At 35.8% G+C, this 25,372-nt stretch overlaps 1 pseudogene; it reads left to right on the forward strand.

Moving 5' to 3' along the window:
- The first annotated feature begins 731 nt into the window (after positions 1-731).
- LOC123241676 overlaps positions 732-25,372 on the forward strand; it is a 66,109-nt pseudogene continuing 41,468 nt past the window's right edge.

A 25,372-nucleotide genomic window follows, 5' to 3' on the forward strand; every position in this document is an offset into this window, starting at 1 on the left:
CTTTATGAAATATTTCTCCATTCTAGTTTTAATTAGGTCTAATTGTTCTAAAATACAATATTTTTACATTGAGTTGTGCATTTCTGAAATATCTGAACACTGGACAGTGTATTTCTTCCTTTTGATTAACATAGAATAAATCCAAACACTCTTCAATCAATTAATGAACAAGTATTTAATAAGTATCTACTAAAGGTTATGCATTTTTAATAATCTGAGGGTACAAACCCACATTTCTGTCTTCTAGGAGCTCACAATCTACCTTGGGAAAATATATAAATATGAATACAAGACAATCATGCGAAGGGAAGACAGTCAATTTGAGAGATCAATAAATATGGATGGTTGGCTTCACTTAGCTTCTCTCTGTTTAATCTGTTCAGGTCCTTGTGGGACTGCTTCATGGCCTTGGTTCACTTGTCCTTCAGTGTCCAGGGAGCAACAGGATCTGACACCTTGTTAGTCTCAGATTCCTGTCCAAGGCAGAGCCTAGGACTACATACAAACCCTTCCTTCCTCACCACCTCCCTTCCCAATCCCCTCCCTACAGAGATATAGCTGTCATTAGATCCTCTGTCTGAGGGCTGCTTGGAACTCCTTGCTAGGTCATCACTAGCTGAAGAATGTTCTCTTTTGACATCTTGTCCTATCTTCTATACACTCTCATTGTGGCATCATAATTTTTCATATCCATCTAGAGAGAAACACCAAAAACACCTAGTCAATCGGCCATGACATCCAGAGAGCCAGATGTGCCTGTCACTGAGCACAGTGGAAGTGGGCATCTAGGCAAAATGTCCCTATCAATTGCAATGTATCAGTTATGATGATGTCCTGAAGGATCCCACACCAATGATTCTGCTTTAATCTGAAATTTACAGTAAGATTCTGTGAAAAAAAAAGTCTGTCATCCCAGATAAGAAGTACCAATAGCTTTCCAAGGTTGAAGATGGAGAAACTAGTTTGTCCTCTCCTTCCATAGCCCCCTCAGCTTCCAATGACTAAGTGAAGGACAAAGCTACACATGCCATCATAAATTCTTTAATTATAAAACAGATACAAGAGAGCATCCAAAGCTTTGAACAGCAAGCAGGATACACTCCCCATAAAGGCCTCACCACAGAAGAAGCCAAGTATCATTGTTGCACAATGGAGAAATGTCAAAAGATGATATACTAACTGTTTGAGCCCATTCCACTCCAAATAACACACCCCATTCTTCTCCCAGGCAAAAGCCCAGAATCTGGTTTGCTCATGGATTTTCTAATTCTTTACCAGGTCCAAACATCAGCAGTATTGACTATGGAAATGGAGATAGAGACAAACCTTCAGCTGAAAAATTGAGCCTTTTTTTTAAAAAAATTTTTAACCCTTAACTTCTGTGTATTGACTTATAGGTGGAAGATTGGTAAGAGTAGGCAATGGGGGTCAAGTGACTTGCCCAGGGTCACACAGCTGGGAAGTGTCTGAGGCCGGATTTGAACCTAGGACCTCCCGTCTCTAGGCCTGGCTCTCAATCCACTGAGCTACCCAGCTGCCCCCAAAATTGAGCCTTTTTGGACCAAACACCTTTCAGAAATCTGATTCAGATTTCAGCTGTCCAATCCTACCAGGTATTCAGAAATCTTCGCCAATGGAGTTCTTTCAGTCTCAGGCTTGTAGAAGGACAGAAGATCCAACAGCTTTCGAACCACCTAAAATGGACCTTCCAGGAATGGGAGAAAAGAAACAAGTTCCATGTGTCTGTAACCTCAAACAAAAGGGATATGAATGTGCTGACTCTCAGAGTTCTAAGGCTTCCTTTTCATATGAGCAAAGTTGCTTTTCCTGCTGTACCATAGTTATGTAGAGAGATTACTGTGGACAGACTTATCTTTCTTTCAATCCACCTTACATTTGACATAGGAAGGATGTCATACATTTACAATTCAGCAGATAAAGATAGTATTCCTGGGGAAATAGTAATAGTTTCTTTCAATATTTGTAGCAAAGCTTGAATCTTTCTAATGCTGTAAGACCTGTTTTATAATGAGAATAACTTCTCACAGTACAGTCAACCATAGCCAACTACTGACCTATATAACTAGATTGCAAAGGATAAGGAGAATAATTAAAATCTAGTAGACATTGTTTTGAATATTTATCCAAGATAAAAAAGAAATATGGAAGATCATGTCAATAATGATCTTTGAATTTAGAATTGAAAGAAACTAAGGATTCTAAGAAATGGAGGTGAAATGGAAATGATTTTCATGTATGGATGGTAGCCAGTGCAAAGGAAATGGAGGGTTGTATATATAAGGAATGATAAAAATCAATTTGGCTCTTGTATATAAAATCTGCTATGTTCCTGCCTCCCTCACAAAGTTCTCCATTTTCTACAATAAACACACTTGTTTCCTTCAAGTATTCAACATTCTAGTCACTCCTCTTTGGTTTCATTCTAGTTTGGCTTTTTTAAAATGTTGTACCTTGAATTTAATAGAATATATCAAATGTAATTTGATTAGCTCAAGATATTCCCTAACCACTATTACTTAAATATATAAATGAATTCATTACATCCTCTCTTCTGAAATTCATGCCAATAATGAGGATGATGAGTTATCCTGTCTGACTCTTTTCTATGATATCTAAAAGTTAAAAAAAAAGATTCTATTAATCAGCTGAGAGCTTTGTCCAACCTCCTGATATGGCCATGTTATGAATGAAGCTATCTACCAATCAATCATCCCTGGACCAACTCTTGCCATTTGATGAATTTAGTTCTTCCTATCATTCAATGCAATTATTAGATGACATCATTAACTCTTTTTTTTTCAGCTTCATGTTTTCTATATTATAAAAACTGCTTAAAACCACCATGAAATTTTTTCCATTATCTTCTGTATGATAGTCACCTTTAGTTTTCAAAGGCAATTGTGTTTCATGTTTCTCAGCTGTAGAGCAATCCCAGTAAAATGTTAGTATTAAAAGCTACTCCATGGGGGCATCTGGGTAGCTCAGTGGAGTGAGAGTCAGGCCTAGAGACGGGAGGTCCTAGGTTCAAACCCGGCCTCAGCCACTTCCCAGCTGTGTGACCCTGGGCAAGTCACTTGACCCCCCTTGCCCACCCTTACCAATCTTCCACCTATGAGACAATACACCGAAGTACAAGGGTTTAAGAAAAAAAAACTATAAAAAAAAAAAAAGCTACTCCTTTGCTTTCAAGGGATGCTTAGAGCCAGCAAAATATATTTCCAATTTCTACAAAAGGAATTCATGCAGCTCTCCCTTTTGACTGTAGGACCAGTTGGTTATCTATCTGTTCGTTCCACATATTTAAATCTAGGCAATAAAATTGCTTCATCCATTTGCTCCTTCTTGTGGGTTCAATTTCTTTAAATGATCACAGATTATTCCAAAAAGTGTTGCAATATCTTGGGGATTGTAATAATATCTGCTTGTCTCTAACATTGTACTGGATATGTTTTCCTCACAGTGGTGAATACTATTAATCAGAGGGTCACAATGTCAGGGATTTTTAAAATAATTTATTACATATTCCAAGGAATATTAAATGTCTGTCATATGTGGATTGGAGACACATTGATGTAAAGGGGCTTATAAGGTGGATCTTTGTTCTATCAAACAAAAATTCAACACTTGCCAATATTGGTAAGTTTTTTTTAGTAACTCAAATACTTTCTTAGTTTTACACAGCTACTGAGTCCCCACTGAACTTTGCTTTTCATCCCTTTCAATTGTAAAAAAATTCTTCAAAACCTATTATTGTATCTACCTGTGACAAATTATAATCACAGTATTTAATTTACTTTCTAAAACCAATGATGCAATGTATTTTTTTTACCTCTTCCAATCTTCATATAAAATTTTGTTCAGTCAATTAATCCAAAGCATTTATTTATAAACCATCGTGAGACTTTAAATTCCTTTTCTGATGTATTTTATGGGAGATTATGGGTTTTCAACATCTGTGCCAATTATGCACAGATATGTTTGTCGTACAAAGCTGAAAAAAAAACATTTTGACTAAAACCTCAAAATGAGTAGGGAGGGCACTGGACTTGGAAGCAGAATGACTTCAAGTTAAATCCTTTTGCTGACATTTCATACTTATGTGACTACATCCTTACTATTCCTCACTTATGTAATATGTAAACTAATAGGTTTGGATCTGATGTCCTCTAACATTCCTTCCAGTTCTATAGCCTTGATCTTACAATCTTCCAATTAATTAAATCATTATAATTTTCTAGTGAAGATTATATCCATGTAAACTGAATAATCATAAAAGCTGAATAAGAAAAAGCATCTCTAAGCATGAGGGAATTTTCTAAAGAAAATTGGAAAGTTCACTAAAATACTAACATTTTTTTATTTTCAATTTTTATTTTAAAATATTTTTCATGTTTCCATACTGACAAGCAATTCTACTGGGTTGTACAAATGCTATCACCTATTTCCATATTATTCATTTTTGCTACAGAGCAATTTTTTAAAGCCTAAACCACATACCCATATATACATGTGATAAGTGATGTCATATGTTTTGCTTTTGCATTTCTACTCCCATAGTTCTTTATCTCAATATGCTTAGCATTCTTTCCCATAAGTCCTTCAGGAGTGTCCTGGCTTGTTGCATTGCTACTAGTAGCAAAGTCTGTTACATTGGATTGTTCTACAATGCTTTAGTTTCTGTGTACAACATTCTTCCTTTTTCTGCTCATTTCACTGTGTATCAGTTCACTGAGGTTCTCCCAGTTCATATAAAATCCTCCAGATCATCATTCTTTACAACACAATTGTAATTCATCACCATCATAAACACAATTTATTCAATCATTCCCCAATCTAGGGAAAATCCTCTATTTTCCAGGGTTTTTTTTTGCCACTACAAAGAGTGCAGCTATGAATATTTTTGTACAAGTATTTTTCCTTATTATCCCTTTGGGGTACAAACCTAGTAGTGATGTTGCTGAATCATGTGGTAGATTTTCTTTTAAAGCCATTTGGGGGTAATTCCAAGTTGCTTTCCAGAATGGCTAGATTAATTCAAAACACAACAGCAAGGCATTAGTGTCCTGATTTTGCCACAACCTCTCCAATATTCATTATTTTCCTTTACTGTCATATTGGCCAATCTGCTAGGTGTGAGGTGGTACCTCTGCATTGTTTTGATTTGCATTTTACTAACTATGTGAGATTTAGGACACTTTTTCATGTGCTAATTTGATAATTTTGATTTCCTTATCTGAAAACTGCTTATTCATGCCCTTGACCATTTGTCAATTGGGGAAAGATTTGATTTCTTGTACAATTGACTTAGCTCCTTATAAATTTGAGAAATGAAGTCTTTATTAGAGGTTTGTTTTTTTTTTATAAATTTGTTACTTTCCTTCTAATTTTGGTTACATTGGTTTTGTTTGTCCAGAAATTTTTAATTTAATAAAATCAAAATTACTCATTTTACATTTTCTAGTGTTTTCTATTTCACGATTTGTCTTAAATTCCTTCCTTTCCCAGAGATGTGACAGGTATACTATTCTATGTTCACCTATTTTTTTATGATTTCCCTCTTTATATTTAAGTAATTTACACACTCTGAGTTAATCTTGGTATAGGATGTAAGATGTTAATCTAAACCTAGTTTCTCCTATACTGTTTTCCAATCATCCCAGCAGTTTTCATCAAATACTTGTCCCAAAAGCTGGACCTTTGGGTTTATCAAATATCATCTTCCCACTGACATTTACCCCAAGTATATTCTATTGATCTACTCTTCTATTTCTAAGCCAGTATCAGATTGATTTGATGATCACTGATTTATAGTATAGTTTGAAATCTGATAATGCTAGGCCTCCATCCTCTACATTTTTTTTCACTAGTTCCCTTAATATTCTTGATCTTTCATTCTTCCACATGAACTTCTTGTAATTTTTTTCTATTCCTATAAAAAGTGTTTTGGTAGTTTAATAGGTATAGCACTGAATAAGCAAATCAATTTAGGTATGATTATCATTATTATTATATCATCCTACACAAGAGCAATTAATGTTTTTCAAGTTGTTTCGATCTAGTTTTATTTGTGTGGAGAGTGTTTTGTAGTTACGTTCATATAATTCCTGAATTTGTCTTGGCAACTAGACTCCCAGGTATTTTATGTAATCTAGAGTGATTTTAAATGGAGTTTCTCTCTCTAACTCTTGCTGCTGGGTTTTTTGGAAATATAGAGAAAACTTCTTGATTTATATGGATATTTGTTTTGTATCCTGGAACTTTGCTAAAGTTATTGATTATTTAGCTTTTTAGTTGATTTTCTAGGATTCTCCAAATATACAATCATATCATCTGCAAAGAGTGATAGTTTAGTCTCCGTATTGCCTACTTTAATCCCTTCAATAACTATTTCTTCTCTAATTGTGACAACTAGCATTTCTTTCTGTATTTTTAAATAATTTTTATTTTTTAGAAAAGTTATCACAGTTACATGATTCATGTTCTTATTTTCCCCTTATCCCCCAAATCCCCCCCACAATAGCTAATGCAAATTTCCACTAGTTTTAACATGTGTCATCGATCAAGACTTATTTCCAAATCATTGATAGTTGCATTGGTATGGTAGTTTCGAGTCTACATCCCCAATCATGTCTGCCTCAACCCATGTGTTCAAGCAGTTGCTTTTCTTCTGTGTTACCTCTCCTTCTGAATGTAGGTAGCATTCTTTTCCGTAAGTCCCTCAGAATTGTTATGAATCATTGCATTACTGCTAGTACAGAAGTCCATTATATTCTATTTTACCACAGTGTATTGGTCTCTGTGTACAATGTTCTTCTGGCCCTGCTCCTTTCATTCCGCATCTTTCCAATTCACATGGAATTCCTCCAGTTTGTAATTCCTTTGAGCACAATAGTATTCCATCACCAGCATATACCACAATTTGTTTAGCCATTCTCCAATAGAAGGGCTGCAATAGGGGATTTTCAGGATGTAATAAGGAAATCTGCAAGATGTAATATAGGACCGAAGCTAGGGGTAATAGCTGGTAGGAATAGGGAATAAGACAAGGCAAGGGACCCAAGGCTGGATGTAATCAAGGGAATAGGCTAGGTAGTAGGGAAATTAAGGCAATAAGGTAGATGAGGAAGGTGCAGTGATGAAGGTTGGTAGTTGAGGTGGTAGGAGAAATAAGGGAATGTCTGAGCTTAGGGAATATAACACTGTGGTACCAAGGGTTGCAAGGGAGAGGATGAGTTAATCTAAGGCAGGCAACAGCAGCAGGGAAACACAGACTGGATACTCAGGTTAGAGACAAAACACTGAAGGAAAATAGACTGAGCCCTTCAAGTAAAAGCATACTTTACAGAGCCAGGTTAGAGCTAGGAAAGGACAGCTTGAAACTGACTTGAGACTTTAGTCAGTTTCACAGGAAGGGACTAGAAGGAAGTATTGAAGTTACACTTACTTCAAAATGGATACCCTCAGCTTCCCTCAAACTCCAGAGAGTGATAGTTTAGTTTATTTAATATATATTAAAGATGATATTATATAGATAGTTTATTCCTCTCTCTCTTCTTCCCTCTCTTATTAATCAACTAATGAAGTAGCCAAAAGGTCTTGATTAAATACAAACAGGGTTTATTGTCTTTTAGGATAGATTTGCAGGGTAGAGGATACAAGGAAGCCCTAAGAGCCACTTAGAGAAACTTCAGGTGGGGGAAGGGAGGCAGGAACATGAGACTGAGAAAGGACCTACCTTAACTCGGCTCTCATATGGGTTTGTAATCAATGGGGTTAGGAAAGTTGGATACAATGATCAATAGGTAAATTGTAGCAAGGGTAAGCCCTATTTGACTATTAAAAATATCAAGTTTAAACTAAAATTCTGAACTACCCTCCTTCCAAACCCTCACAGGAATGCAGACAGGGAAAATGAAGGTGGGAATAAGGTTGGGCAGGGAGATTAAGAGGAATTAGCTAAATTAACAAATCTCAAAAGCTGCAAAATATAGGCCAGGCTTCAATCTGAAGAAGGAGCTCAGATGGACCCTGGTTCTCTCCATGAGTTCCCAAGACCAACTGTCAACTCTTTTGCAAGATTCTGAACTCCTAACTGACTGAAGAACTCTGCAAATCAGTTATGCCCCCTCACTTCACCACAGGACATAGCCTAGTTTTCCAGTTTTTTGCCACCACAAAGAGCACAGCTATAAATATTTTGTACAAGTCTGTTTATGTATGATCTCCTTGGGGTACAAACCCAACAATGGTATGGCTGGATCAAAGGGCAGTCATTCTTTTATAGCCCTTTGAGCATAGTTCCAAATTGCCAGCCAGAATGGTTGGATCAGTTCACAACTCCACCACCAATGCATTAATGTCCCAATTTTGCCACTTACACTCCAAGATTCATTACTCTCCCCTACTATCATTTTAGCCAATCTGCTAGGTGTGAGGTGATACCTCAGAGTTGTTTTGATTTGCATTTCTCTAATTATTAAAGATTTAGAACACTTTCTCATGGGCTTATTGATACTTTTGATTTCTTGATCTGAAAATTGCTTATTCATGCCCCTTGTCCATTTTTCAATTGGGGAATGTCTTGATATTTTATACAATTGACTTACAACCTTGTATATTTGAGTAATTAGACCCCTTTCAGAGTTTTTTGTTATAAAGATTTTTTCCCAATTTGTTGTTTCCCTTCTGATTTTGGTTGCATGGTTTTTGTTTGTACAAAACCTTTTTAATTTAATATAATCAAAACTATTTATTTTACATTTTGTAATTTTCTCTAACTCTTGCTTGGTTTTAAAATCTTTCCTTTCCCAGAGATCTGAGAGGCATACTATTCTGTGTTCATTTAAATTATTTATAGTTTCCCTCTTTATATTCAAGTCTTTCACCCATTCTGAATTTATCTTGGTGTAGTGTGTGAGATGTTGATCTAAAACTATTCTCTCCCATATTGTTTTCCAAATTTCCCAGCAGTTTTTGTCAAATAGTGGATTTTTGTCCCAGAATTTGGGCTCTTTCGGTTTATCATACAATGTCTTGCTGATGTCAATTACCCAAAGTCTATTCCACTGATCTTCCCTTCTGACTCTTAGCCAGCATATATTGTTTTGATGGCCACTGCTTTATAATATAGTTTAATATATGGTACTGCTAGGCTACCTTCCATCACATTTTTTTCATTATTTCCCTTGATAATCTTGATCTTTTGTTCTTCCAAATGAACTTTGTTATACTTTTTTTCTAATTCACTAAAGAAGTTTTTGGCAGTTTTATAGATATGGCACTGAATAAATAAATAAATTTGCATAGAATGATCATATTTATTATTTTAGCTCATCCTACCCATGAACAATCAAGGTTTTTCCAATTGTTTAGATCTAGTTTTAATTGTTTGGAAAGTGTTTTGTAGTTGTTTTTGTATAATCCCTGTCTTTGTTTTGGTAGATAGATTCCTAAGTATTTTATATTGTCTAGGGTGATTTTAAATGGTGTTTCTCTTTCTACCTCTTGCTGCTGTGATGTGTTGGAAAGATATAGGAATGCTGATGATTTATGTGTATTTATTTTGGATCCTGCAACTTTGCTAAAGTTGTTGATTGTTTCTACTAGCATTTAATTGATTTTCTAGGATTTTTTATGTATACCATCATGTCATCTGCAAAGATAGATAGCTTAGTCTCCTCATTGCCTGTTTTAATGGCTTCAATTTATTTTTCTTCTCTAATTGCTACAGCTAGAGTTTTTGTACAATGTTCAACAATAGAGGTGATAAAGGGCTTCCTTGTTTCACACCTGTTCTTATTGGGAAGGCTTCAATTTTATCCCCATTGCACATGATGTTTGTTGATGGTTTTAGATATATACTGTTTGTTATTTTTATGAAAGGTCCTGCTAGTCCTATATTTTCCAGTGTTTTCAATAGAAATTAGTACTGTATTTTGTAAAAGGCTTTTTCTGCATCTATTGACATAATCATGTGATTTTTGTTTTGATGGTTTTCCTAATGTTGAGCCATCCTTGTATTTCTGGTATAAATCCCTCCTGATTATGGTGGATAATCCTCTTTATCACTTGCTGGAGTCTTTTTGCTAGTTTTCTATTTAAGAATTTTGCATTTATGTTCATTTGGAAGATTAGCCTGTAGTTTTCTTTCTCTGTTTTTGATCTACCTGGCTTTGGAATCAGTACCACATTTGTGTCATGAAAGGAATCTGGTAGGACTCCTTCTTTGCTCATTATATCAAATAATTTGTATAGTATTGGGACTAGTTTTTCTTTGAATGTTTGATAGAATTCACTTGTGAATCCATCAGGCCCTGTCAATTTTTTCTTAGGGATTTCTTTAATGGCTTGTTCAATTTCTTTTTCTGTAATGGGATTATTTAGGTATTCTATTTCTTCTTCTGTTAATCTAGGCAATTTATATTTTTGTAAAATATTCATCCATATCACCTAGATTGCTATATTGATTGCCATATAATTGGGCAAAATAGTTTTTAATGATTGCCTTAATTTCCCCTTCATTAGAGGTGAAGTCTCCCTTTTCATCTTTGATACTGTCAATTAGCTTTTCTTCTTTCCTTTTTTTTATTAGATTGACCAGTACTTTGTCTATTTTATCTGTTTTTTCAAAATAAGAACTTGTAGGCTCATTTATTAATTCAATAGGTCTTTTACTTTCAATTTTCCTAATTTCTCCCTTGATTTTTAGTATTTCTAATTTAGTTTTCATCTGGGGATTTTTAATTTGCTAGCTTTCTAGTTTTTTAAGATTCATGCCCAATCCATTAATTTCTGCCCTCCCTAATTTGTTAATATATACACTCAATGATATAAATTTCCTACCTGAGTACTACCTTAGCGGCATCCCATAGAGTTTGGTAGGCTGTCTCATCATTGTCATTCTCTTCAATGAAATTGTTGATTGTTTCTATGATTTCATCTTGGATTAGCTGGTTTTGGAGAATCATATTATTTAATTTCCAATTAGATTTTGATTTGCCTGTCCAGGTGCCCTTACTAATTATTATTTTCATTGGATTATGACCTCAGAAGATTACTTTTATTATTTTTGCTCTCCTGCATTTGTTTGCAATGTTTCTATGCCCTATTACATGGTGAGTCTTTGTGAATGTACCATTTGCAGCTGAAAAGAAGATGTATTCCTTTTTGTCCCTATTTATTTTTCTCCACATATCAATTAAATCTAATTTTTCTAGGACTTCATCTCTCTTATCTCTTTCTTATTTATTTTTTTGTTTCATTTATCTAGATCTGAAAGAGAAATATTTTGATCTCCTACAATTATGGTTTTACTATCTATTTCTTTCTTAAGCTTGGCCAGTTTCTCCTTTAGGAATTTGGATGCTATGCCATTTGGTGCATACATTTTGAGCACTGATATTTCCTCTTTGTTTATACTGTCTTTATTCATGATATAATTACCTTCCCTGTCTTTTTTAATCATATCTATTTTTCTTTGGCTTTGTCAGAAATCATGATCACCATGCTGCCTTCTTTTTCTCATTCAAAGAGCAAAAGATTTTGCTCCATCCCTTTCCTTTAAATCTGTGTATGCCCACCCACCTCATATATGTTTCTTGTAAACAACATATGGTAGGATTTTGGTTTCTAATCCACTCTGCTATTTGCTTCTGTATTATGGGTGAGATCATCCCATTCCCATTCAGAGTTATAATTAACAGTTGTGTATTCACTGACATTTTTGTATCCTCCCCTAGTTCTACTCCTTCTTCTTACACTACTTCCTTTTAAACCAGTGGTTTGCTTTAAGCCAATAACCCTTGCCCCCTCCCTTGATTTCCTTCACTTTCTACCTCCTCCCTTATTATTCCCCATCTCTTTATTTTAAGGCCTAACAGATTCCCTCCCCTTTTGCTCCCCTCCCTTTTTTGACCTCCCCACTCCCCTCCTCTCCTTGGTTTATCCCTTCTGACTTTCTCAGTAGGGTTAGATAGAGTTCTATATCCCAATGGATATAACTAGTCTTCCCTCTGAGGGTCAATTCCTCTGAGAGTAAGTTTTAAATATTACCTCTTAATGCTGTCTTCTTCTCCTTCTTATAATATTATTCATCCCTTCCCCTTCCCATGCCCTCTTTGTGTGTAATAGAATATCCTATTTTTCTTATTCATTCAACTTTCTCTTCATATCCTCTACTATTCAACCCCCTCCTTCCCATTCACCTCTATATCCTCTTAGACCATTTAGTCATCCAACCTCTCCCTATGAATAATTCTTCTAATTATTACAATAGTGGATACTATAATAGTGAATAGAGTTCACTACAGAGAATTACACATAACATTTCTCCATATAGGAATATGAATAATTAGATATTATTGAAGCCCTTAAAGAGGCAACTTTAAAAATAAGAGTTTTCTTTTTCTCCCCTCTGTTTCTTATTTATCTTCTCATGTTTCTCTTAGTTTTTGTGGTTGGATATCGAACTTTCCATTTAGTCCTGGTCTTTTCTGTGGAAATACTTGGAAATCTTCTATATTGTTGAATGCCCAAACTTTCCCCCGGAAGTCTATAGTCAGTTTTAATGGGTAGGTGATCCTTGATTGTAGACCCAATTCTCTTGCCTTTCTGAATATCATATTCCAAGCCTTGCGGTCTTTTAGTGTGGAGACTGCAAGATCCTGTGTCATCTTCATTGGTGCTCCTTGATATCTAAATTAACTCACTCTGCCTTCTTGTAAAATATTTTCTTTTACTTGGAAGCTCTTGAATTTGGCTATTATATTCCTGGGAATTGTCTTTTCAGGGTCTTGTGTAGAGAGTGATCAATGGATTCTTTCAATGTCTATATTGCCCTCTTGTTTTAGAACTTCAGGGCAATTTTGCTGAATAATTTCTTTTAGTATGGAGTCCAAATTTCTATTAATTTCTGCTTTTTCAGTAAGACCAATGATTTTCAAATTGTCTCTTCTGGACTTGTTTTCCTGATCTGTCAATTTCTCAGTGCGATATTTCATGTTTCCTTCTGTTTATCAGTCTTTTGACTTTGATTTATTTTTTCTTGCTGTCTCAAGAGATCATTGCCTTCTACTTGCCCAATTCTTGTTCTTAGAGATTGGTTTTCTGCTATAATCTTTTGATTTCCCCTTTTGATTTGGTCTGTCCTGTTTTCCAGCTCTTTGATTTTGGTCTCCAATTTGCTTATTAATTCTTTTGATTTGGGGGCATCTTTTTCAAATTGCCCCATTCTATCCTTTAGAGACTGGTTTTCAGCTATAATCTTTTGGTTTTCCTTTTCAATCTGCTCTTTTTGGTTCTTCAAGGCTTCCAGCTGGTCATTTCTGGTCTTCATTTTGCTTATCAATTCATTCGATTTCTGAGCCTCACTTTCCAATTGTGAAATTCTGCCTTTTAAACTGTTATTTTTTTGCCAGATCTCTTCCATCTTTCTTATAGTCTCACATTGGAACTCTTCAAGACCTTGTAACCAGTTTTCATTTTTTGGGGGAAGGTTTGGATATGGTTACTTGTTTGTTATCCTCTGCTGTTTGCTCTGTTGTCTGGATTTTTTCTGTGTAAAAGTTGTTAAGTATTAAAGATTTCTTTTTAATCTTTCTCTTCTGGGGTTCTTGTCTCTGGCTTGCCATTGTTAGCCCAGCGCCCTCTCAGCTTTATCCTCATGACCAGGTTCTCTCTGCACTCTTCATGTTCCTGAGGTCTCAGGTCTAGTTGTTCTCAGGTTCAAGCCTCCTGGTCATCCCCTTGCTTGTTCCTCTGCCCAAAGCTCCTTTAACAGTCCTAGGGCACTGCTTCCATAGTCATGCACCCCTCTGCACTGGGTCCCCACCCAAGGTCTGTGCCTGCACTCAGGATCCACGCCTGCTCCAGTGTCCAAGCATGAGCTCAAGGTCTGTTTTCAAAGTCTGTGTATTCTTTAGCCTCTTGGGGTCTTAAGTCTTGCTGCTGTCAAGAGCAGGCCCTGGTGATCACAGGTAGCTGCCTAGGACTTAATGGATGCCCCAAAATTTCTCTAACTCTTTTGAGCTGGCTTTGGTCCTATAAGTGGTGGGGGGGGAGGAGGTTGCTCAGCTCACATTTTAGTGACTTCTATTTCACCCCCTTATAGCATGAAAATGCCTGATCCCATGTACCTTCAATGCTAAGCCTTGTTGTGGATTCCCTTAGTTCATCTGGATTTGTTTTTATGTCCTCTTGAGGAGTCCTATATTTGTGGGTTAGGAGAGGTTAAGCAGCTGCTTTTTACTCTGCCACCATCTTAACCTGGAATTCCACTAGCATTTCTAATACCATATTAAATAATAGTGGTTATAATTGACATACTTTCTTCAGTCCTGAATCTTTTTGCAAAGGCTTCGAAATTATCCTCATTTCAGATGATATTATTTTGAGTAAAGGCCCCGTTATTGCTGTATTTTCTAGTGTATTCAACTGGTGTTGTATTTTGTCAAAGTATTGTTCTGCATCTATTGAGATAATCATGAGATTTCTATTAGTTTGGTTGTTTATATGGTCAATTATGCAGGTGGTTTTCCTAATTTTTAACCATTTTTGCATTCCTTGTATAAATCCCAGCTGGTCATGGTGAATAATCCTTGTGATGAAATGCTGTAGCCTTTTAGCTAGTATTATAGTTAATATTTTTGCATCTATGTTCATTAAGGATATTGGTCCATAGTTTTCCTTCTTTGTTTTTGGTCTTCCTGGCTTGAGAATCAGTACAATATTTCATAAAAATAATTTGGTAAAACTCCTTTTTGCCTACTTTGTGAAATAGTTTGTAGATTATTGGGATTAATCAATCTTTTAGTGTTTGATAGAATTCACTTGTGAATTCATCTGGTCCTAGGATTTTTTTCTTAGGGAATTCTTTGATGGCTTGTTCATTTTCTTTTTTGATATGAGATATTAAGTATTCTATTTCCTCTTCTATTAATATAGGCAATTTATATTTTGGTAAATTTCATCTATTTCAATGAGATTTCCATACTTATTGTCATATAATTGGGAGAAATAGCTCTTAATAAATTCCTTAATTTTCTCTTTATTAGAGGTGAGATCATCCTTTTCATTTCTGATACTGTTAATTTTATTCTCTTCTTTCTTTTTTTAATTTTATTAACCAATACTTTATTTTTTCCAAAATATGAGCTCCTACTCTTATTTATTAGTTCAATGGTTCTTTTACTTTGAATTTAATTTATTTCTCCATTTGTTTTTAGGATTTCCAATTTGGTCTTAATTGGTTTTGATCTGAATCATTATGTTCTGAAAAGTTGCACTTATTATTTCTGCTTTTCTGCATTTGTTTGCAATGTTTTTATGTCCTAGTATATGGTTAGTCTTTGTAAATGTATTAAATATATCATGTGCTGCTGAAAAGAAGGCATAGTCTTTTTTCCCTATTCATTTTTCTCCACGTATCTGTTAAATCTAATTTTTCTAAGACTTCATTCACATCTCTTACTTCTTTCTTACTTATTTTTTGGTTTGATTTATCTAGATCTGATAAAGGAAGGTTGAGGTCTCCAACTAGTATAGTTTTACTATTTCTTTCCTCCTTAAGCTCCAATTGTTTCTCCTTTAAAAATCTGGTTGCTTTTACATTTGGTGCATACATGTTGAGTACTTATATTTCTTCATTGTCTATACTACCTTTTTTCAGGATGTAATTACCTTCCTAATTTCCTTTAATTGGATCTATTTTTACTTTGACTTTGTCAGATATCATTATTGTGACTCCTGCCTTATTTTTCTCAGTTAATGCCCAATAAATTCTGCACCAGCCTCTTACCTTTAGTTTGTGTATTTCTTATAGACAATATATGGTAGGATTTTGGTTTTTAATCCACTCTGCTATCTACTTCTCTTTTATGGGTGAGTTCATCCAATTCACATTCAGAGTTATGATTACAAACTGTGTATTACCCATTATTTTGATTTCCTTTTTTTAGTCCTGCCCTTTCTTCTTTCATTATTTCCTTCCACCCCAGTGTTTTGCTTTTAATCTTTCCTCCTTTCCCCTATCCTAATTTTACTTTCCTTCCTACCACCTCCCTTCTTATTTTACTCTTATTTCTCTTTAAAGTCTATTAATCCTCCCTTTTAATACCCCCCTTCCCACACCGGCCCTTCCTTATTCCCATTCAATTTCTCTATAGGGTAAGAGAGAATTCTATACCCCAATAGATCTTGCTATTCTTCCCTCTCATAACTGATTCCACTGAGGGTAATATTTAAATATTACATATTAACTCCCCTTCTTATAATAGTATTCTTCCTCCCTCTCCATGCACCTCTTTATGAGGTATAATTTATTCTATTTTACTTCTACCTTCGAGATTCTCTTAGTGACATCCTCTTTTTGTCTCCCCTCCATAAGAATGACAGAACCAATAACCAAAGTTATGTTAGAGGGCAGAGAGAGAGTCTATGAGGCGAGAATCTCTTCTGCTCTCCCCTTCCACCAAATATACCCTGGGAGACTTTGAGGGGGTATCACCCCAAAACTGGGGGAGGATGGTCATGCCACCCCACAGGAGTTGGGGGCAAGGCTTCCCTATAAGATGAGGTATGTGGCACCCCAATCTAATTCTGAATGAGAGTGGAATTCACACAAGTCACCCCCGAAGTCAGTCAACTTCACAGAGGGTGCTCTGGCTTCAAGATGGAGGCAGCCAGACCAAGCTGTGATTCCCCTCCCCATCGTTGTCACTCAGGCACTCTGAAACACTATCTGACTAAGGAATGGCTTTTAATATTTGCAATTTAGGGGTTGGGAAAAGGGGTGAAGGGCAGAGGGATTTGGGGGTGCCCTCTTCTCTATTTCTATGGGATCTGTCACTCAGGTGGGAACCTTTGGAGTTCCCACTCCTACGTGTCCCCCTTTGCCTCTTCTCCTTCAGTTTCTATTTCTATTTCATATTTCTATCCTTTTCTATAATTGCAATTTGAACTGGAAAGGGTCTCTCAGCAAGGTTGGGTAATGGGAGATGGAGCCTAAGAGGTTGCTCCCAAAATGGAGTCCCAAAACTTAGCTGACTCTATAATTGAAGTCTTGATGGGTGAGAACCAATAGGATGCCTTTGACCAGGGAATCAGTGTTTCAATGTCCAAAGAAAGATTCTCAGGAACCCCTCAGGACTGGATCCAAGCTGGGATATCCTCCTTGGAACCTCTCCTCCTTCCTCAGAGGACCTTCACTGAAAGACCACCTCCTCCTTCTTCCTCCTTCTGAGCATTTTCCTAGAATCACTCTGTTCTTAACTGTCACCAACTGTCAGCCACTTCTTCTCTGGCTCCTCCTGTCCCATCCACCTTACACAAATACCATCCTTACACACACACCCATTTCTTTAAGTATCATTTTAAATATTTCTTCTATCTGCTATGATAATGAAAACAATTTTTAAGAGTTACAGATACCATTTTTTCATATAGGAATATAATCAGTTTGACCTTATGAAGGCCCTTAATTTTTTTCCCCTCTTTCTCATTTAGCTTTTTATGAGTGTCCTGAATTTTGTACTTAGACATCACATTTTCCATTTAGTTCTGATCTTTTCTTTAGGAATGATTGGAAATATTCTATTTTATTAAATGCCCATACTTTCCTCTGAAAGTATATTGTCAATTTTGATGGGTAGGTAATTCTTGGTTGTAAACCCAATTCTCTTGCCTTTCTGAATATCATATTACAAACCTTGAGTTCCTTTAGTATGTAAGCTGTCAGTTGCTGTGTAATCCTGAATAGGGCCCCTTGGTATCTGAATTGTCTCTTTCTTTCCACTTGCAGTATCTTTTCCTTGGCTTGGAAGGTCTTGAATTTGGCTATAACATTCCTGGGGTTGTCTTTTGGAGATTCAATGTAGGTGGTGATCTGTTTATCCTTTCAATGTCTATTTTGCCCTCTTGTTCAAGAATATTAGGGCAGTGTTCTTGGATAATTTCTTATAATATGATGTCAAGGTTTTTATTTTGTTCCAGGCTTTCCAGTAGACCAATAATTCTCAAATTGCCTCTCCTGGATCTGTTTTCCAGGCAAGTCATCTTTTTTTTTTTTTTATAAATTTTTTTAAACCCTTGTACTTCGGTGTATTGTCTCATAGGTGGAAGATTGGTAAGGGTGGGCAATGGGGGTCAAGTGACTTGCCCAGGGTCACACAGCTGGGAAGTGGATGAGGCCGGGTTTGAACCTAGGACCTCCTGTCTCTAGGCCTGACTCTCACTCCACTGAGCTACCCAGCTGCCCCCTGTTTTCCAGGCCAGTCATCTTTTTGATGAGATATTTCATGTTTCCTTCTATCTTTTTCATTATTTTGATTTTGCTTTATTAATTATTGCTGTCTTATGAGATCATTAGCTTCTATTTGCCCAATTCCAGTCTTTAAAGACTGATTCTCAGCTTTGATCTTTTGATATTCTTTCAGTTTGGGCTATCCTGCTTTTCATGGCTTCTAGCAGGTCAATTCCGGTCTCCAATTTGTTACTTAATTTGATTTTTGTATTTCTTTTTTCCATATGGTCAAATTTGTCTTCTAAGCTGCTATTTTTTGTATTACTTTCATTTATTTTCCCCACTTTTCTTCTCATTTTTCTTCTATTTTTATTGCTTGGTTCTTCAACTCCTTTTTGAGTTGCTTGAGAGCCTGTGATCAATTTTCATTTTTTTAAAGTTTGGATGACTTTGCTTCTTTTTCATTCTCTGCTTTTGCTTCTATATTTTGCTCTTTTTTCTCGATAGAAATTATAGAGGGCAAAGAGCTTTTTTTGCTGTTTCTTGTTCCTTTTACTACTAGTGGATTATGGTTCCTGCACATTGGTTGTCATTGCTTTCTTAGCTTCTGTCTAGTAAGGTTTTGCCTTGGTGATATCTTCCCTTCCCTGTCAGAAGCCTGAGTGAGGGTAGGTAGATCAGTGATATCCTTTGTGTAGAGATACTTGAAGTGTTTTGTCCTGAGGCTGTCTTCTTTAGTTTCCATAGCTTATATGTCCAGCTGCACTGTGTGTTTTGGCTATCTTCCCATCTCCTACTGCCTCAACTGTGGCCAGCTGTGTTTCTTCCTTAGCTCAACACTCTGCTTTCCAAGCTCTGTGCTCTTTATTCTCAAGCCTCACTGTCAAGGTCAGGCAGTGCCCTCAGGGGTAAATCTGTGGTTGCTTTCAGCTATTCCCTGAGAATTTAGAGATTTCCCTGTGTTTTCAAGAACATATAAATTAGAGATTTAGTTAGCAGACTTGGCTGGCAATCTGGCAAGAGCTTGGAATTCCAAACTTGGAATTCTGCCACAGAGGGGATTTGCACACAGTGACTATGGAATTGGAAGTTGTTGGCAGTTGTTAGCTTGGTAAACAGCTGTCTGGGTGGGCCTATGTGGTGTTTGGGATCTCAGTACTTTGGAGTTGCTCCTTGGACCTGAATACAAGATCTTCAATCAAGAACAGTGAAGTTACAGGTTGAGACAGTTTTTTTTATCTGTGCTACTGGTGGACACACACAAATAATCCTATCTCCCTGACTTTCCACTTGGATTATATCTTGCTGTTTAATCAGAGGTTCCTGGGACCAGAGACATCTAGAGAACATCCAAGGACAGTTTCATGAGATACCCTTACCCCTGACAAGCCAGCCATGCCATACTCAATCTGCTGGTAGATTCAATGTTCAGAGTAGTCAACACCATCCCTCCATTCCCTGAGTTACCTTTTGACTTAAGTGGCAGGTTTTCCTACTTCCCTTCACTCCCTATCCTAATTTGTTATTAAAACCCTTTTATACAGACTTTCTTTATTCTTCTCCTTTCCCAGACAAACCTGGCATCTGAAAACAAGAACCCACTGAGATGACCCTTGCAGCTTCTCCTGGTGGTTTCCCTCTCTCTTCCATTCCCTATTCCTCTCCTTACCAAACCACCCTGGAGTTATTTGTCACTTGTTTTGTTATTCTGTTAGTTAACTCACAGAGCTATTTATTCATTTACCATAACACCTGGCCCTCACTCTAACTTTAGCACAGTAAGTGGTGTGGGGGAAGGGAGTCCAGCTTGCACTTTAATTAGTGCAGTTTCGCCCCCTTATAGTGTGGGAATACCCACCAAATTGAACACTCAGTTAAAGACTCCCTTTAATGCTCAGTCCAGTGGGAGAACCCATTTATTCCTCTGGTTTTGATTTCTGTCCTTTGGAGACACTTTTAATGATTGGTTGGAGGGAGATTCAGAAGGCTCTGCCATCTTGTCTCCACCCCTAAAATATTAACATTTTAATAAGATATTAACAATTATAGTAAAATCTATTCTAATTATAGCATTGTGGGTAAAAAAATCCTCTACAACCTCATATGAGGATTAGATTTTAACATTCGCAGTAGTTTTGAGATAATCATAATTGTGATGTTAAGATGAGGTAATTAATGCTATCATAAGAGATAATATTAATAGGTTTGTGATTATTTTACTATAAATATTAAGGTTGTAAATTAAGTAAATATCTTCCTTAACTTTGGCCTCATAGGCCTAAGTATCACCTTACTGTGAGCCTTAACCTTCAAATTTCCTATATTATGCACCCTTAGCAATCATGGCCTCTAACTTGGGACTTCATCTTTAGGCTCTCCATTCCTGCATGTCTATCAAGTGATTTCTTCTACAAATAAGGAATATTTCCTGATTACTTAAACAAATCCACATCTCTCTATTTTTATCACTGTCCTGAATTATTTTTGTACTAGTATAAAAGTTGTCTAATTCTTTGGGATATATAGGAAGATCTCTCACAGTACTTGGGGTCTTTTGGTTTTAACCAGCAGTCTGGGTTTATTGTGGGATTTGGCCCTCTAATAATAAACCTATCTTTCTTTATTAACTTGAACACTCAGTTTCTTCAATCTTTATTCCAGTGTTAAAACTTATGCAAGAGCATTAGAGAATAAAAACAAGCAATTGCTACTTCATGAGGTTCCTACTTTATCATATCTTTGAGAAACAAAATTTTTATCCAAGTACTATAAAAGATATGAACAGTGATGTTAAAGAAGGGAGGACAATTATGTATTGAGAACATAGATGGACAGCCTGAGTAATAGATGAATCAGTGCCCCTGAGATGATAAAATAATAAAAGTAGAGCCACTTTCACCAATTGACTAGGCTGCAGAAAATTTTCTTTGGAAAATTATGTGGATTTTTTTTCTTTTCCATCATCTCTTACATCTAGTTACCAGATTTCATCAACCCCATAAGCAGCTTTTCTGTCTTTGTTTCCATTAGCTATGCAATCTCATTAGCAAACCTGGGACAATTAGAATAATCCCCCAAAATCTTCCAATTTCTACTTGGCCATTTGAATATGCCAAAATTAATTTTCCTCATATATTAATTTGATCATATTATACCTTAGCTCATAAAAAAAGTTCTAAAACTCCCCCTGTCTATTGCCATATTTTGACTAGTACATAAAATTCGAATTCCTCTTTCTAACATTCAAGGTGTTCTACAACTTAGGATTTTTAGTCTTATCTTTCATTTCTTCAGTTCAAGTACTCTATAATATAACTGGAATAAATGATTTATTTTCCTTTAATAAAAATTATACTTTCACCTTCTCATGCCATTTTCACCTTTATGCTTAGAATGTTTTCCCTCTTCCTTGTCTTCTTTTGACTTGCAATATATTCTTTAAATCCCAAAATAAATGCTACCTCTGGCTTAAAGCCTTTCTTTTTACATCAGTTAATAATAAATCCATGCTTTTTGGTTTTGAATCTCTCTAATGTATTTATCTCTTATAGTTAAATTTGTACAAACTTTACTATTCTACTAGACATTAAGCTCCATAATATAAGTGACCATTTGTAGCCCCCAGTAGTGGGAGTGAACCCCAGAATGCAAGGTCTCTGGGGAAGGCATTAACTTAGAAGCAGTAAGACATGTAATCTCTCTCCTTAGCTTGAACCCAAACCATTCTTCTCTCAAGTTAACAGATATCCTGCAAAGAAACCACTTGGGCAAGAAATTCATTAGGAGTCTGGTTAGGGAGTCACCCATCAAAGTACCAAACCTAGGTGGGCAATCATACATTGACATATTGATCCACTACATGTAGAAAACTTTTGTCTGTGATCACCAAAGTAGTCTATGTTCATTATACTTACCTTGTGAATCATTACCTATTACTGTTTCTGTATAAATATTACCTAATTCTCTTATATACATCATTTTCTCTGTAAATATCATGCCACCCCTCAATAAAATTGCCATTGACCACTTCATTCCCATAAGCCCTCCTGAGTCCATCTGTATTCTTACAACTTGGCCCCCCAAACAGATAATCCCCAGTGGACTTGACAACCATTTATCACTGAAACTGACTGAGCAGTCCTTACAAAGTACTGAACATGGCATGCAGCTAATTAATATTTGTTTAGTTTATTTCATTAAGTAGGGGCATTTTATGTTACAATTAAATATCTATTATATATAATTAAATATACAAGGAGTTTTCCTTTATACTGCATGTATAATAGGTATTTTTTGGAAGAGTACTATATGAATTTTAGCAAAATATGTTGATTAATCTATAATTTCTAATGGAGAGGTTCCAACATCAGCAATAGCAGCAAAATGCAGATTATTTTACTTAAATGATATGGCATTTAACTTCTGGAGGCAGAGCCAAGATGAAGGAGTAATCCTCAGCAGCTCTATGAAACCATTTGGTTTCACTATGTAAAAACATTCAAGAAAAAAAAGGTAAGTGACAGACAGCTAGGGCACTGGGGTGAAATGAAAGCAGATCCAGCAAGAAGTTGTGGCAAAGAGGGAAGAGAAAGCCAAGAGCAAACCACACTCTACCACTCCTTATCTGCTGTCCAAGGTTTGGGAATCTATGCCTGAGCCAATATCTAGATCTTGAGACTCAGCTTGAGAAAATAGAGGTACAAGACAACCCATACCCCTTGAAATTTCAAACCTTTGGAGAAGTCCAGAGCCTCAGCCCAGGGAATTATAGTCTGGGCTTGGGACAAAGACTTAATTCACAATTTGTGATGGATGATAGTACTAAGTACTGATCTTTTTGCCTAAAGCCCAGGGCAGATCACCAAGACTGGTCAATCAAGGGTGTGCCTGATTGGATCAAGTACACAGTAAAGCCAAAAACATAAGACTAAGTTTGAGACTACAATTTGATCAGTCCCTGACCTGATCAATATCAGAGTGAAATCAAAAGTTTACATCTAAGCTTGAAGTAAGTCTTTAAACTATCAACATCACAAGAGTCAATTGAATCATAAGGGGGAGGAGGCTCTCAGCCCTCAGACCATTACATCACACACACACACACACACACACACACACACACACACACACACACACACACACACACGAGCCTACCTATAATTAGATATGAAAATTAGCAAACAACAAAAAAGCAACTCTCAAGAATTTTTATGGAGACAAAAAGCAAGTTGCAGACACAGAAGGGAATAGTGAAATCAAAGGAAACACATGAAAAGACCCAAAGAAAAATATGTATTGGACATAGATTCTGAAAGAATTAAAAAATGACTTGAAAAACCAATTAAGAGAGACAGAGGAAGTGTGGGAAAGAGAAATAAAAGTGTTGCAAGGGGAAATGAAAGTGATTCAAGATGAAATGGGCCATTTGAAAAAGGAGAACCAAAAGTGGACAGAGGAAAATTAGGCCTTAAAAATCCGAACTGACCATCTAGAAACTAATGATTTCATGATAAATCAAGCAAAAATAAAGCAGAATCAAAGGAATGAAAAATAGAGGAATGCATAAAATACATTATTATAAAAACAAGTGACCTAGAAAATAGATCTAGGAGAGATAATTTGAGAATTATTGGACTACCTGAAAACCATGATCAAGAAAAAACCTTGGATATCATATTACAAGAAATTATCAAAGATAATTGCCCAGAGATCCTTGTAAAAGAAAATAAAATTGAAGTTGAAAGAATTCATACATCCCCTCCAGAAAGAAATCCTCAAATGAAAACTTCCAGGAATATAATAACTAAATTCAAGAGCAGGATGGTGAAAGATCTGGAGTTATTACCCAGAATCACCTATCAAGCAAATCTGAGTATATTATTTCACAGGAAAAAATGGTCATTCAATGAGATAGAAGATTCTAAGAATTCCTAAGCCAGACAAACAAAAATTTTGAAGCCCAAACACAATTCACAAGAGAAGCCCTAAAAGATAAATAAGAAAGAGAAAAATTAAGAGACTCATTAATTTCAAATTGTTTATATGTCTACATGGAAAAAGATTTCTATAATTCTCAAAAATTACTCTTAATACTAAAGGAGACAGAAGGAATTTAGTCAGAAAGAAATTGTAGAAGTAAAATGATTGTGATTATATGACATATATGTAAATGTGATGATATAGAATATGTATGTATCATAATGTGATATGTATACATATGAATTATATGTAAAAAAAATCAATCAAGGACTTAAAAAGAGGGTTCCACTGTGAGAAAAGGGAAAGGAAGATAGAAAGAAGTAAATTATATAACATAAAGTTTCATGAAAAATCATTATAGAGATGGCAGGATAAGGATGGTGAAAGGCAATGCTTAAACTTTACTCTCATCACAAAGGGCTCACAGAAGGTAAAACAAGCATACTCACAGGGTATAGAATTCTATCTTACCCCACAGAGAAGGAGGAAGGGAATAAAATAATGGAAGAGGGAAGTAATTGGAGGGAGGAGGAAATTGCAGGGGCCGGTGACAAAATGCAAAACCATTACAAAACTAGTGAGTAGGAACAAAGATATAGGGAACAGAACAGGATTTAAAGGAGACAATATGATTGAGGGCAATACACAGTTAGTAATCATAACACTGAATGTGAATGGGATGAACTTACCCATTTAATAGAAGTGGATAGCAGTGTGGAAAAAATACCAGAATCCTACTATATGTTGTTTACAAGAAACACATTTGAAACATAGATTCAAGGTAAAAGACTGGAGAAGAATTTCTTATGCATCATCTAAAGTAAAGAAAGCAGGAGTAGCAATTGTGATACCAGACAAAGATAAAGTAGAAATTATCAGAGTAAAAGAGATTAGGAAGGAAATCACATTCTGTTAAAGGGTACTATAAACAATGAAGTAAAATCATTACTAAATATTTTTTCACCAAATGGCATAGCATCTAGATTTCGAAATGAAAATTTAAAGCAGCTCAAAGAGGAAATAGATATTATGATCATACTAGTGGGGGATCTCACCCAATACCTTTTAGAACTAGATAAATTGAACCAAAAAAAATAAGAAAGAAGTAAGAGAAATAAATTAAATGCTAGAAAAATT

This window comes from Gracilinanus agilis, chromosome 3 (assembly GCF_016433145.1).
Source record: "Gracilinanus agilis isolate LMUSP501 chromosome 3, AgileGrace, whole genome shotgun sequence".
Classification (NCBI taxonomy): domain Eukaryota; kingdom Metazoa; phylum Chordata; class Mammalia; order Didelphimorphia; family Didelphidae; genus Gracilinanus; species Gracilinanus agilis.